General features: G+C 51.0%; 1 protein-coding gene and 1 long non-coding RNA gene across 3 annotated transcripts in view; one reads left to right on the top strand and one right to left on the bottom strand.

Moving 5' to 3' along the window:
* Nucleotides 1-1622, bottom strand: part of TSPAN14 (tetraspanin 14) — a 54681-nt gene extending 53059 nt beyond the window's left edge. For both annotated transcript variants that reach the window (XM_032607397.1, XM_032607402.1), the window contains exon 1: nucleotides 1490-1622. The gene's annotated coding sequence lies outside the window, so the exon portion shown is untranslated. The remainder of the gene's footprint in view (nucleotides 1-1489) is intronic.
* Nucleotides 1623-1806: 184 nt separating this feature from the next.
* On the top strand, nucleotides 1807-6190 carry LOC116741599. The gene is made up of 3 exons (XR_004346207.1): nucleotides 1807-2034; nucleotides 2897-3031; nucleotides 3773-6190. It is a non-coding gene; the product is annotated as an uncharacterized LOC116741599 (long non-coding RNA).
* The last annotated feature ends 8552 nt before the right edge of the window (nucleotides 6191-14742 follow it).

Below are 14742 nucleotides of genomic sequence, written 5' to 3'. Positions count from 1 at the left end.
CTGGTAGCCTGGGCTTCCAGGGCCTGACCCCCAGACATTATGGATCCTCAGGATGGGACAAAGCTTGGAGACAGCTGAGAGAGGAGGTAAAAGGGCAAATGGGGCCATCATGGAGGAATATGCGCTTCATTCTGAGGGGGCCAGGGCCCAGGAGGATCCCTGGAAACAAGGGTGCTTTGGCCTTCCACAGGGCTGACTGTAGAGGGGATGTAGGGGTGCTGGGGTGCTCTGATGGCCTAGGCCCCAGGTTTCCCTTCACCAACAGGGAGGGGTGACCTGAGCACTCTGCAGGCACTAACTTCCCCTACTTTGAGGTCAAGGGGAAGGGGGAAGGCTACTTTTGAGGATTCGGCAAGCAGCTCCACCCACTCCTATCAGCCCCAAGGCAACCCCCATCTCAGAGGAGAGAAGGAATCCTACGGAGCAGGCCATGGGAGAGAGCACACCTGCAAAGGCTCCAATGCAATGCCCTGAACTCACGGCCCAGGATGACCGGATGCCCCCAGACCCCAGCGCGCTGCTACACAGCGCCGCAGCCAGCCGCCAGGGCAGTACCGGGGCCAACCATTTCTCGACTCCTCACAGCACCGACCCCTTCTAGCCTGAGACCAACTTCTTCGTGCCTCCCGGATTCGTGTCCCAGCAGTCCCGGTACCCAAGTGTTCCTACACACACACACACACACACACACACACACACACACACCCCATACCCACTGGCGGAACCACCACTCCTCCCCGCAGGAGCAGTGGCCCCGGGACAAGCCAACTCCGCAGCCACAGACCCAACTCGACCGAAGCTCCAGTTAGATTAGGAGTCGGGCTCTGCTCCAAAGCACAACCCCAAACGACCAGCACGGAGAAGCTGGATCACCACCTACTCAAACTCCGCCCGCCCCAAACCCGTGCAGGGCAGAGTGGTACACACCGCCGGGGTGGGCGACTTGGAGCACACTCGAGGCGGGGCGGGGAAGGGGACCGCCCTCCCCAGTCCGCGCCACCCTCCACCCCTGGCCCGAGCTCCGGGCAGCCGAGGGTCCGTGACGGAAACGAAAGGAGTGCCCAACCCAAGGCTCGAGGCTGGGGAGAGGGGCAGAGCCCAGAACCGCGGCGGTCCGACCCCTCCCTCCCCGAGTGCTCCCACTCCCGCCCGGTCGCAGCAGGCACCCGTCCGGGGACATGGACAGGGCGAGGGCGGCAGAACCCCGAGCGCCAGCCGGGTCGCCCGCTGTGGCTCTCACTCCGCCCGGCGCCCGAGTTCGGCTCAGCGGGGTCCGGGCCAAGGCCTCCGGCCCCTCACGGGCGATCTGGGCAGACAAAGCCAGCGCCGCCCGCCGGGCCGCCCCCGGGGCAGGGGCGAGAGAACCGGAGGGACCTATCCTGGACATGGGGAGCAGTCCTAGTCCCCAGAGGGCGCTCAGGGGGATCGGCCTCAGACAATGAGGGAGGCAGGGCCCGACGCTCCAGCGGGGACTCCGCGCTCTACTCACCCGGGCGCGGCGGCGGCGGCGGCGGCGGCGGCGGCTACGACGACTGCAGCGGTGCGGCCGGGCTGGGCCAAGGAAGTTAGAGCAAGTTCGGCGGCGCTGGGCGGGAGGGCGCGACTCAGGCCAGCCGAGCGCGGGGGCGGGGCGCGGAGGGGCGGGGCCGGGGGCGCGGCGCCCGGCGGCGGCTGAGAAAGGGGCGCCACTTCCCTCCGCCGCCCGACGCGGCCCCGCCCTCCACGCCCCGCCCCCACCGCTCGCCCCGCCCGGCCTTCCAGCCCGCGCCTGGGCAGAACCCGCGGCGCCCGGTCCCCGGTCCGCCCCTTCGTCCCGCTTTGGGCGGGGCCGCAGGCGGGGGGCGGCCCTGGTCGGCGCTCGCCCCTTGGGTGAGCGGGGAAGGCTGAGGCCGGACCCGCACCCAACGTTTGGGGGCCGGAGCAATACGTGGACGCCACGTCGGCCTTGTCACTGACCCCACCGGAACCCAGCCTGAGAGAAGCGCGAGTTGTGGGTGCCACAACTCGGGGCTGCGGGGGTGACCGGGTAGAGAGGTGAGCGCAGAGTTAGAAAAATGGCTGAATTGAAAGTGCTGGAAGGCATTCCTGCCGGGCCTCGGAGACTGGGGTTGGGGGTGGGCTTCAAGACTGGAGTAGTAAATTAACATTTATTCTTTGTAAACCGGCCGGTAAAGACTGGCTGCTTGTAGCCTTCGTGCTAAAAATACCACGCTCTCTTTCGACTGCCTGCCGAGATTTGTCCCTCACCTTCATCCTGACAAGATGGCTGAGAGGATTCTTGCGGGGGGAGGGGGTACTGAAGGTACAGCCTGTGTTAGAGAGGTATTCACACCGCTGGTTGGGCTCTGATGTTAAAAAGGCTGACCTCTGGGGTCTCAATCCACCTATCTGAAAAATGAGGCTCAGGCACGCCTCATTTTTTAATGAGCCTTAAACTCATTCAGATGGAGGAGGGCTAAGCGATTTGTTCTGGGGACAGCAGGAAACTCGGATCTGTTAAAATTGGGTCAAGAGACTAGTTGCACCACATTCTAGTAAAAGCAACCAACAGGTTAAGTCCAATGTAAGGAGGAGCTCTTGAACTGTTCAGTCCATTCCCAGTTTTTTCTTATTAAGGGGGATGCAGTCTGCTTGTGACACCCCAGGCAGCTCAGAGACCTCCTTGCAGAACCTGTCTATCCATTCATCCTCTAGCAGATAGTGGGTGCTTGATTGAGTGCCTGATCTGTGGCCAGGCCCTGTTTTGATGCTGAGGATTCAGCAGTAAACGAGACAGCTGAAGCCTCTTGCTACATAAGGCTGATTTTCGGTGGAGGACACATTATTGCAGGTTGAAATAAATGCTGGGACAAAAACAAAGGACTGGGATAGAGAACAAGAGCTGTTTGTACTTTAGGTGGAGCCAGCAGGGAAAATGTCTTTGAGGAGGTGATGGTGAAATTGAAGTCAAGAAAATGAGGAGATAGCTTTGGGAAAAGCCAAGGAGAGACATTCCAAGTCAAGAACAGTTTGTGCCGAGGCCCTGAGAAAGGTGAGCTGTGAATGTGTGAAGGAGCTGAAAACAAAACCTTGTGGCCAGAGTTCAGCAAGCCTGGGAAAAAGAACAAGGATGAAGTGGGGAAGTGGGCAGGGACCAGGCCATGCAAGACTGTGTTTAGGAATGGAGACTTTTTATTAAACCATCGAGGGTGGGCTTCCCTGGTGGCGCAGTGGTTGAGGGTCCACCTGCCGATGCAGGGGACGCGGGTTCGTGCCCCAGTCTGGGAGGGTCCCACATGCCGCGGAGCGGATGGGCCCGTGAGCCACGGCCGCTGGGCCTGCGCGTCCGGAGCCTGTGCTCCGCAACGGGAGGGGCCACGGCAGTGAGAGGCCCGCGTACTGCAAAAAAAAAAAAAAAAAAAAATTAAAAAAAACCATTGAGTGGTTTTATGCAGAAGACTGTGTTCTGATTTTCTGATGTGTGAAAATAAATTGGGTGGGTGGCAGGCACAAATAAAAGCAAGGAGATAATTAGACTGTTAAGGCAGCCCCAGCCAAAACTAATGGTGGTTTGGACCAAATTGGTGGCCACACTAAGGTGAGTAGTTGAAAGATGCTGTTTTGGACATGGACACTGATAGGATGGATGTAGGGGCAGGGAATAGAGAAACCAAAGATAACTTTGAAGTTTCTGGCTGGAGTAAGTGGGTGAACAGTGCCTCATTTATTGGGTGGAGTAGCCTGGAGGAAAGGGACTACAGTTCAGGGAGACACATCAAGAATTCTGTTTTAGGGGCTTGCCTGATGGCGCAGTGGTTAAGAATCCGCCAGCCGGTGCAGGGGACAGGGTTTCAATCCCTGGTCCGGGAAGATCCCACATGCCTCGGAGCAACTAAGCCCGTGTGCCACAACTCCTGAGCCTGCATGCCACAACTACTGAAGCCCACGCGCCTAGAGCCCATGCTCCACAACAATAGAAGCCACTGCAATGAGAAGCCCACGCACAGCAATGAAGACCCAATGCAGCCAAAAATTAATTAATTTTAAAAAAAAGAATTCTGTTTTAGTCATGTTGAGTTGAGATGCCCGTCAGAGATCCAGTTCAATTGTCCAGTCACTAGGTACTCAGAGGAGAGGCCTGGGCTGGGGGTGGGGCTTTGGGAGGCATCATTTTAATGATGGTAAACACCTTGGGATCTGAGGGAGTCACCTAGGTTGAGGAGGTAGATGCAGAAGAGGAGAGGGTTCAAGAGGGACCCAGAGGAGTCAGAGGAGCCAGAGCAGGAAAGAAGACTGAAAAAGAGGCTGGGGAGGCGAAAGGAGAACCGGGAGAGTGCTATGTCCCGGAGACTGACAAAGCAGTGTTTCCAGAAAAGAGTGGTCAGCTGTGCTAGATGCTACTTACAGCTCAGATAAGATGAAGAAAGGGAACGATCCTTTGACTCTGGCCACATAAATGTCATTGGTGCACATGATAAGGACAGTGTTCCAGGAGTAGTGGGGTGGCAGCCAGACCATGGTAGAGCTATAGTGTTTGGACAGTTTGTCCAACAGGGAACACAGAACAGGGAGAGGTCTAGAAAGGGATGTGGAATCATAGGAGGCTTTGCCAGAGAATGCTAGATGACCCTAATAGCCATTCTCCCCCATTTCCTTTATTATAGACTTTCCAGTTCTAGCTGGCCACATGGCTTGCCTGAATAAAAGCAAGCCTCTAGGACTCCCTCATGGCTGCGTGTGGTCACATGACTCAGTTCCAGCCAACAGGAAGAAAGTGGAGGTGTCCACATGGAACTTTTGAGAAGTAGCTTTAAAGGGAAGTGGTGTGCTTATCTCAGCCATTGCTCTCTCCTGCTCACTGGAATATGTAAATAGAGCTGCAGACAGCCTGTTGAACTTTGAAGCCATAGCCATGTGTTGAGGATGTTAGTGCAACAAGTTAGAATAAATCCGGGTTCCTAATGTTTAGGGAGCCACCGTACGTGCTCTGGACTATTACCTCTTGATTTTGTATTTGAGAAAAAGAAATTTCTGTCTTGTTTAATCCTCTGTTTTCCAGTGCTCATAGCCATATCTAATTTTTACTTCTGTTAGGATACAAAGGGTTTTGTTAAAATATGGAAGATACTAGAGCAGGTTTGAAGAGTGATAGGAATGATGCAGGAGTGATGATTCTGAAGAAAAGGTGGAAGATGTTATGTGAGCATGAATGGTGAGGACACCTCTGGTAGAGGGATGACTCCACCATTATTAAAAAGGGGGGTGTGGAGACAGAGAAGATGTTTCCAGTGAAAGTTGCAATTGGAAAGATGATCATCCACACCTGATGATTTCTGGTTAACCCTGGATGTGAAGGAGGTCATGAGCCTAGAACAAGGAGGAGAGAGTAAGGCCAGCTTTGTGAATCATGGACCCGATGATGTTGGAGGTCCTGCCAGGCTGAGCAGCCTCAGGGAGACAGCTGCTTTCTGGAACAGTTGGCCACACTGCTGCAGGGCATGAAGAGGGTGAGGGGAGTGCCCACAAAACCAGCAAGGCCTCCACCCCTCCCCCCGCAGGCCTCACTGACAGTTACTTATGACACTCGCCTGCCATTTCCAGCTGCCCTTTGAGACCCGCCAACTTTACCTGACCCATTTTTACAATAATACGGGGTGGCTTCAGAAAGCATCAGGGACACTCAAAGCAGGGCAGACCCATTTTCTCTTCCTTTCTTAAAAAGTAAAAAGAATTGCAGTGGTGATCATTTTGAAATGTATAGAAATATCAGACCTCTATGTTATGCACCAGGAACTGCCATAGTGTTGTAGGTCAGTTATATACTTCAAAAAGCAAACAAGCTCATAGAAAAAGAGATCAGATGTGTGGTTACCAGAGGTGGGGAGGGGTGGGGAGAAGGGGAATTGGATGAAGGTGGTCAAAAGGTACAAAATTACAGTTGTGAAATAAAGAAGTACTAGGGATGTCATGTACAACATGATTAATTAACACTGCTGTATGTTACATATAAAAGTTCAGAAAGTAAATCCTAAGAGTTCTCATCATAAGGAAAATTTTTTTTTAATTTTTCTTTTATTTTGTATCTGTATGAGTTGATGGACGGTCACTAAACTTATTGTAATCATGATGTATGTAAGTCATATCATTTTGCCATATACCTTGAACTTACACAGTGCTGTATGTCAGTTACATCTCAATAAAACTGGAAGAAAAAAAAAGTACAACGTAACCAAAAGACAAAATAAATTAAAAGAATTGAGATATGGACAGTCCCAACTCATAAAAGGGCTGTATTGTAAACAGTGACTTAGTTTCCGGGCTAGCCCCCAGAACTGTAATTGCCAAGAATATAACTGAATTATTGCACAGACTGCAAGCCTTAGGTATAGATTATGGGAACAAAGAACATTACAAGGAGGGGTAAAAGAAAGAAGCTGAGAGTTTCTTCTCCTCCTGGACCTGGAGTTGGCTATAAATTTTAAATGGAGGAACTTGGCCTTTATCATCCTCAGACTTCCTCCTTACCCTCCTGTCCCAGTCTGGTCCCTATCCCAGTGCTGCTTTTACTCTCCCTGGGCTCCGCTCTGTAGCGCCTCTGTGTGTGTGTGTGTGTGTGTGTACAAGCTGGGGGGCAGGGGGGCGATGAGGGGAAGCAGCTTGAATAGAAGAGGAACTTGGTGTCCAAGTGCTCCTAATTCTCAGCCTCTGGATCTTGAGCAAAATACTTTACATCTCTGAGCCCTACTTTTCTTATCTGTAAAGTCAAGATAATAATAAAACTCACCTCACGAGCTTATAGTAAGAATCAGATGAAATAATGTTTATAAAACATGAGCTGGAAGGAACTCTTATTTGTTTTCTGGGAACCACCAGACAACCAAGGATCTTCACTTTAGTCGGGATGTTTTGGTTGGAAGTGAGAAAAACCTATTCAAATTAGCTTAGGCCAAAGGAGGGAAGATTACTGGAAGGATACTCAGGTCACACACAGAATCAAAAGACGAACTGGAAACCAGATTGACTCAACACTAGGGGCTGATCCTGTGGGCTGCCCAGTCCAAGACCCCCTTCCTCTGCCTCTCCTAGTGCTCAGAGTTTGCCCCACGTTGGAGATGTGACTCCGAATAACTACACTCTAGGTTGGTTTGAACAAATCCCAAGGGAGGCCTCTAATTGGCCCAGCTCTAGTCACGTGCCCAGTCTTGGACCAGTCACTGTGGCAAAGGAGAGAGGTTTCGTTTCCGTAACTGAACCAGGTGTAGGTCAATATTCCCATCCCTGTGGTCTGTAGAGCAACACCTATGCCAAAGAGGTGGTGTTGCAGGACCAACATCATAATTCCGGCAAAGTCTTACAGTATATGCCTGGTGTTCCTCAGGCCCTAAGCCATCTCTGAAAGGTTTTAGGCAGAGTAGTAACATTATTACATTTGTGCTTTTAGAAGATCCCCAAGGCTGCAGTAGGGAGAATGGATTGGAAGGAGCAAGATTAAAAAATAGGAAGGAAACGGTTACAGTGGTTCAGGAAGTCGGTGATGAGATCTAAGAGGTGAACAGATTCAAGATATATTTAGGAGGTAGAATTGAGGGGTGACTAATAGGATGGTGACTGATAGGATTCTGGCTGCATAGATGGTGATGCCGTTTACTGAGACCAGGAATCCAAGTGACTCTGTGTGTGTGTGTGTGTGTGTTTCGTGAGGGGTGACAACTTGGACCTCTTCCGTTTGAGGTGTCTGGACAGAGAAAAGAGGTCCAGTTTGCTGTTTGAAGTTCAGGAGAGACATATAAGCAAAAACTGTACATTTGGGAGTTGTATTAATCAAAACTTGTGTTCAGCTCCTGTAACATCAACCCAAGCACATTGCTTTGACTAAATAGGGTTTGTTGCATTTTGCTGCTATACTCATTGAAAACTCTGACATAACGCACAGTCTGAAGGTAAGTAGAGTAAGGCTGGTCAGCAGTGCCACAGTCATTCAGGTCCCAGGTCCGCTCTGTCAGTTTGCTCTGGCTCTCCTTACTGGGAAGCTTGCATCCTCAGAGCCACCTGTGGTCATACCATGGCTGCTCCAGCTCCAGCTTCCTACCTTCATTCCATATAGGCAGGAGAAAGAGCAAAAAAGGATGAAAGAGTAGCACCTATGTTAGGACAGCAAAACTTCCCCAGAAATCCCTGCCGACTGCTGCTTATGCCTCATTGGCCAAGTCTGGTCACGTGGCAATCCAGAGCTCCACAGGAGGCTGGGAAATGTAATTTTTAAAAATTAGGTGTTATATGTTATATATATTTTACCACAATAAAAAACAACAACATTTTAATGCTAAAAAAAAATTACGTTCGGAGCCTGTTTGAAAGAAAGAAGAGGAGAATTATTATTGAGAGAGCTGCACAGAGATGATGATTAAAACCATGAAAGTAGAGGAAATTATCCTGGGACTGGGAGTTGAGAAGGAAAAACGACAGTGGCAGAATCCTGATGAATGTGGAGACGACTAGGAAGAGAAAAAGGAGAGGGATTAAGGAGCCTGAGAAAGAGCAGCCAGTGAGATAGAAGCAAAGCCAGAAGGATGGTGTGTGTGCAAGTCAAGGGAAATGAATGTTTCAGGAAGGAAGGAGTGGCCCCCAGTTTCCAGTGCTGCAAGGAAGTCTGCGAGACAAGGCTGAGGAGTGACCACGGGTGTCGGGAGCTTCAGAGAGCTGGGCCAGTGGATAGTTGGGTCACAAGCTTGTTAAGTGGGCTGGAGAATAAATGAGGATCAGAGTGAGGTCTTTAGCTGGAAGATGATGAGGGTAAGAGGCTGAGGGAGAGGTTTGTTTGTTTAAGAAAGGAGAGACTTGAATATGTTTAAATGATGTAGGGAAGAGGCAGTAGAAGAAGAGAAATTGAAGAGTCTGAAGGAAAAAAGATGATGCTTGCTGGAGAAGGTGGGAAGGATTGGGGTTCAGAACAAGAGGGCAGCCAAAGACTGGAGGACAGATAGGCCTCCATAGAGACAAGAGGGTGGGGGAAGAGCTGAGTGAGATGCAGATGTTTGTGGGTTTAGTGGGGGTTCCTGAGTGAAGGCTTCCTTTTTTTTCTGAAAATAGGAGGAATAGGTCACCTGTTTAAGGAAAGTGGATATTTGGTGGGATCCAAGGATTTCAGAGAAACTTAGTAGAAAATGAGAGAGGCTTCTGAGGAGGGGCAGACAGAAGGATTTGAGGAAGGATTGGGAGCCCAGGTGAGGATGGCGAACCAGAGTCAGAGTTACAGCTCAAATGGCACAGCCTTCATCAGTCTTCAGCGGCTGGGGTAAGTCCAGGTGCAGAGAGCGCAGGCAGTAGGATTGATCAAAGTTTGAGGGTCTGCTAGAAAGACATGATAGAAAAACAATAGTGCAGAGGATTGAAGAATATTGGAAAGAAAGCACTGAGGTGTCATATCATGAGTCTTGGGTGGTAGGGGAGAGAAGTGACAGCTGGAAGGGCCAGTAGATGGGAAGAAAGGAGAAGGTAGGGGTGAGGCAGGAGGGCCCTCATTGACCGCAGAAGACAGGAATGGTTGCACGTGGCTACGGTCAGACAGAGGGATGTATCCACGGGAGTGAGTGATCAAGATGAAATGAAGGAATCAGTGGCCCTTGCAGTGAGGAAGTCAGGGCCAAGAGGCCAGTGGGAGGATGGGTCACCCCATGAAGTATGGCAGGACTTGGCTGAGCCAGGTGCTAACGTCTTTGGTAGACCTTTCACTCCGAGCTGTTTTGAGTTGATGTTGCCTTTCTTGAAAAGATCAGGGAGCCCTAGAGAGAGGTGAACAGAAAAAAATTAATTTCTTGGCCTGTCACCCAATGCCTGCCCTATTTGTTCCAGAACCATCTATTTTTTTAAAAATCTGCAGGTCTTCCCTGGTGGCACAGTGGTTAAGAATCCACCTGCCAATGCAAGGGACACGGGTTTGAGCCCTGTTTCGGGAAGATCGCACATGCCACGGAGCAACTAAGCCTGTGCACCACAATTACTGAGCCTGTGCTCTAGAGCCCGCGAGCCACAACTACTGAAGCCCGAGCACCTAGAGCCCACTGAAGTGGGAAGCCACTGCAGTGAGAAGCCTGCACAGCGCAGTGAAGAGTAGCCCCCACTCGCCTCAACTAGAGAAAGCCCGCGCACAGCAATGAAGACCCAACACAGCCAAAAAAAAAAGGATAAATAAAATAAATGAAATTTTTTTAATGTTAAAAAAAATCTGCAATTTTCCAAGGGCTTCTTGCTCCTATTTGCATCTGCAGCCACAGCCCTGAGACCTCTGTCCTCAGACAGTGTCCCCTACCACACTATAAAGATTTGTGATAGGAGCCCATGTGTTAGCACACGACACAGTGGAGCATACTTTAATGATGGAGGCCAGGACTCATAGATGATGGTGACAAGGAGTCTTATCACCCCTTAGTTGTCCAATCCATAAATTGAAGGTGGGAGGGAGAGGACAGTTGTTTAGTAGGTAACCTCCCAGAGCCCTTCTAACCCTGACTGCCTGTGAGTCAACCCTACTGTTATTTTATTTCTCCAAATGGAAGAAGACGGTTTTGCCAAAGAAGGAAGTCCAGATGTGGCCAATAAGACATCAGAGGGAGGAGGCCAATCAGAGAGGTCGAGAGCAAGGTCAGACTGCCTAGGTTCAACCCCAGCTTTGCCCCCTGAAAGCTCTGTCCACTAGGGGAACTGTGGACTATGTGCAAATGTGAAAATCACTTCACAGTGAAAAAGTTTTTCTTCTGAAATAATCTCATGTGAACTGACTTTCACAGAGCTATGCATTTGTAGAACAAATGTGGAAAGTAGGCTCAGAGGGAGTCACTCTCCGCATAAGTGGTAGAATCAGAAGTGTTAGCTTTATGTCCAGACCTTTGTGTCTCAGTCTTCCACCCAAGACTGGAGAGTCACGAACACACGGATTTGGGGGTCCACTAAGCCCCTGGGACCCCTATGTTCAGGCCCTGCCAGGAAGGACCCTGATAGGAACCCCTAGGAAGGGGAGAAAGAGGCACCTGCCCCACCCACCTGAAGCAGAGCAGAGCACAGGTGGATGCTGCAGGCATCACAGGTGCCTCTGCCTGTCCCCCCCACGGCTCTGGGGACTTTTCCCTGGTCCCCTGGGAGAACCTGGCCTTCTCTGGGGAGCAGTGTGGGACAGCTGCTGCCGCATGCACACACTGCCATCTAGAGGCAGCCGGCTGAACTGAGTTTACGGAGCCACAGCTGGGTGTGTTGGGGCAGGAGAAAAGGGCTTTCAGTCTTGGTCTGAAGATTCCTTCCTGGAGCACTTGTTCTCCTGGCTCCCTCTTCTAGTTACCCACTCAGGCAGCACCACGTATTGTAGTGGCAGGACCACGCACCTACTCCTCTGAGTGCCCTGATCTCCCCTCCCTGTAATTGTTGCTGCTCTTCCCCGTGCCCCCATCTCCACAGGGTCTCTGAGGTCTCTGCTGTTCCTGTGTCTTTAGATGCCTTCCCTGGCCACACTTCATGTTTTTTTTTTTTTTGCTTTTTTTTTTTTTTTTTTTTTTTTTTTTTGTGGTACACGGGCCTCTCACTGTTGTGGCCTCTCCTGTTGCGGAGCACAGGCTCTGGACACACAGGCTCAGTGGCCGTGGCTCACGGGCCCAGCCGCTCCGCAGCATGTGGGATCCTCCCGGACCGGGGCACGAACCCATGTCCCCTGCATCGGCAGGCGGACTCTCAATCACTGCGCCACCAGGGAAGCCCCACACTTCATGTTTATCACCAGATTTGCTCTCTCTCCTGAGCCCCAGCCCCAGTCTAGAAGGAAAATCTGATCCCATCATCCCCTTCCCCCAGACCATGAGAAATTAATTTCACTGAACATTCTTCAGAGGCCGACCACACCTGGTCACTATAACCACATCTGAGCAGGTCTCTGTAACCACATCTCTGACCACAGGCCTCCTTCACACTCGGTGACCCAGTCTGTCACCTCTAGTGTAGTGGTGACCACACAGACTGCCCTTCAGGACCAGGTATGGAATCTGATAGGAGGGAATTGCCCCGGGCAGAAGGGAGCTACCTCAATCAGGGTTCTTGGGCCCAAAGCTCACCAAATCCCCCTTTGCTCATTTCTGGACAACTAATGAGTGATCCCAGCTCCAGCCTCCCCATGGGGTCAATTGAGGCCTCCCTTGGAATAACCTCACAGTTCAATTTTTCCCCCCACCCTGTCCTGCTTCCCTCACTTCCTAAACATAAATCTCCGGATCAGCTTCTGTTTTCTGTGCACTTAGCCTCAGCACATGTCATCACCTGAGCTCAGAACATCTTTTGCCCATTCCTTTTGCCTGTGTGAGAACACTCAAGGAAGTAGAAACTAGCCAGCCTAGCCCCTCAGCCAGGCTCTTCAGGAGAACGGGCCTGGGTGTCCCCATGTCACCAGCTCCCAGATGGTCACTCATGCTCTGGCACCAGTGTCTCACTTTGTTTCTCCTGCTCCAGCTGCTTCTGGCCAACTGGTCCCCAGCTTCCCCTCGGGCCCTGCCTGAGGTCTGCCCACTGTCTCCTCTGTGAATCTTCAGCCCTTGCCCCCTTCATCTCTCAGAGAGGCACATTTATGTACCCCAAGAGTGAGATGCTGATTGCTTTGGTCAGCTGTCACCATCCACATCCCTTCTTGGGCAGAACATTTGCGCCAGCCTTGCAGGTTGGCATGCCTTGCATGTCTGGCCAGCCCATGAGGTCCTGACTCAGAGTCCAGGACCCACCTCTGGTCCAGTCACTCTGCCCAGGACGGAGAGTTTGGGGTACAGAGCTCTGGTGAGGCCAGAGCTGCATGGCCAGCTCTCTGAGATCCCCAGGAGAGGGCAGTGATGGGTGGCAAATGGGCACATAGTGTCGTGTCTATCGAGTCTTCTGCTAGGACTGCTGACTCAAGATAATAAACAAATTTAGACCTACACATTAGCATTTGTAATTTTCGGGATGAGTTTCGGTATGAGTATGCAGATCCGGTTTTGTGATGATTATATTCTTATTTGTCGAGTTTTAAATGTGTTTGAAACATTTATGAGACTGAAGCATTAGAATTGGGAAGAGTGTAATTGATTACATTTAACTCCAATTGTTCAGGGAAAGCTACTTTGTTAAAATTATTAAAAGTCAATTTGTTAGTTGTACGAATAGTATGTGAATATTTAGAGAAATGTTAACTGTTTCAGTTTTCCTATATTGCACGTGAGACAAGGTGCGGAGTTGGCTATATTTCTCTGTGGGTAAAGAGCTCCTTGGGCATTTAAGAGCAGCTGTGGGGAGCCCGTGGGGTGCTGGGAGCCAGTCCAGGGAGCGGGACCTTCACTGTCTATGCACCAGGAGGTGGGAGGGTGTCTGTCCTGTGCTCTGCCCCATGGCCCAGCTGGGGCCAGTGAGAGGCCTGACCCTGTGCACTAGGGTGAGGGGTTCACTGCTGGTGGCCCCCAGCCCTCACCCCACATAGGCCCAAAGTTACCCCAAGGTTCTCTCGAGTCACAAATGTTGGGATAGAAATGAAAGCCAGATAAGGGCAGCCAAGGCCTCTGCCTGGCAGATGCTTCAAAGGCTTTCTGCTTGAAAGGGCAAGCCTCACAGCCCACCCCAGGAGCTGGCTGTGTCTCCAGGCCCAGCTCCCAAGCCCCTCCTGTCCGGAGGGCGCTGGCCGCCTCCTCCTTTTGAGTATGATCGGTGTTGGGGTAAGGGCCTGGTAGCAGAACTGGCCTTCTGTCCCCCTAAACACGCACAGTCAGGAAGGGCACAAGGAAGGCCCAGTGCCAACTGGGTCCACTGTCAGGGAGAGCAGCTCTCCCAGCTGCTTATCTGAATTTGCATTCCTCTCCAGGCCTCTGCCTGTGCAGGCCCACAGGGCTTCCCTGGCTCCTCAAACCATACTGATTTAATAGAGCTTAATGTGGCCCAACTTTCATGCCACATCTATAACCCTCTCTGAGGGGCTGAGGGTGAGGGCACAAAAAAACTTTTGATCAGTGAATCAGATATGGAGGTTTACTAGGTGCATAGGATAATGCTATTTTATTACTTTGTTAAAAATATTTAATTAGTTAATGTATTCACATGTATTAAAGTTCAAAAGGGCATTAAAAGGGACATTTTCCTCTCACCTGTGTTCCCAGCCACCAGTACCCTATTCCTAGAAGCAAATACTGTTACTGGTTTTTCATGTATTTTCCTATCAATATGTTATGGCAGACACTGTTGGTTGAACCCTAAAATCCATTCTGTTTTCTTTTTTTAGGGATAGAGTCACCAAAGTTTGGCAACATATAAAGCCATCCATGAGAAAGACTACATTTCCCAACCACTCTTTTTTTTTGTTTGTTTGGTTGGTTTTTTTGGCGGTACGCGGGCCTCTCACTGCTGTGGCCTCTCCCGGTGCGGAGCATAGGCTCCGGACGCGCAGGCCCAGCGGCCACGGCTCACGGGCCCAGCCACTCCGCGGCACGCAGGATCCTCCCGGACCGGGGCACGAACCCACGTCCCCTGCATCGGCAGGCGGACTGTCAACCACTGCGCCACCGGAGAAGCCCTTCCCAACCACTCTTGCAGTTAAGTACAGGCATACCTCATTTTATTGAGCTTCACTTTATTGTGTTTTTTACAAATTGAAGGTTTGTAGGGACCTGCATCAAGCAAGTCTATAGGTGCCATTTTTCCAACAGCATTTGTTCACTTTGTGTCTCTGTATCACATTTTGGTAATCCTCACAATATTTTAAACTTTTTCATT

The sequence above is a fragment of the Phocoena sinus genome, chromosome 16 (assembly GCF_008692025.1).
Source record: "Phocoena sinus isolate mPhoSin1 chromosome 16, mPhoSin1.pri, whole genome shotgun sequence".
Classification (NCBI taxonomy): domain Eukaryota; kingdom Metazoa; phylum Chordata; class Mammalia; order Artiodactyla; family Phocoenidae; genus Phocoena; species Phocoena sinus.
This window is presented reverse-complemented; position numbering and strand designations above follow the sequence as displayed.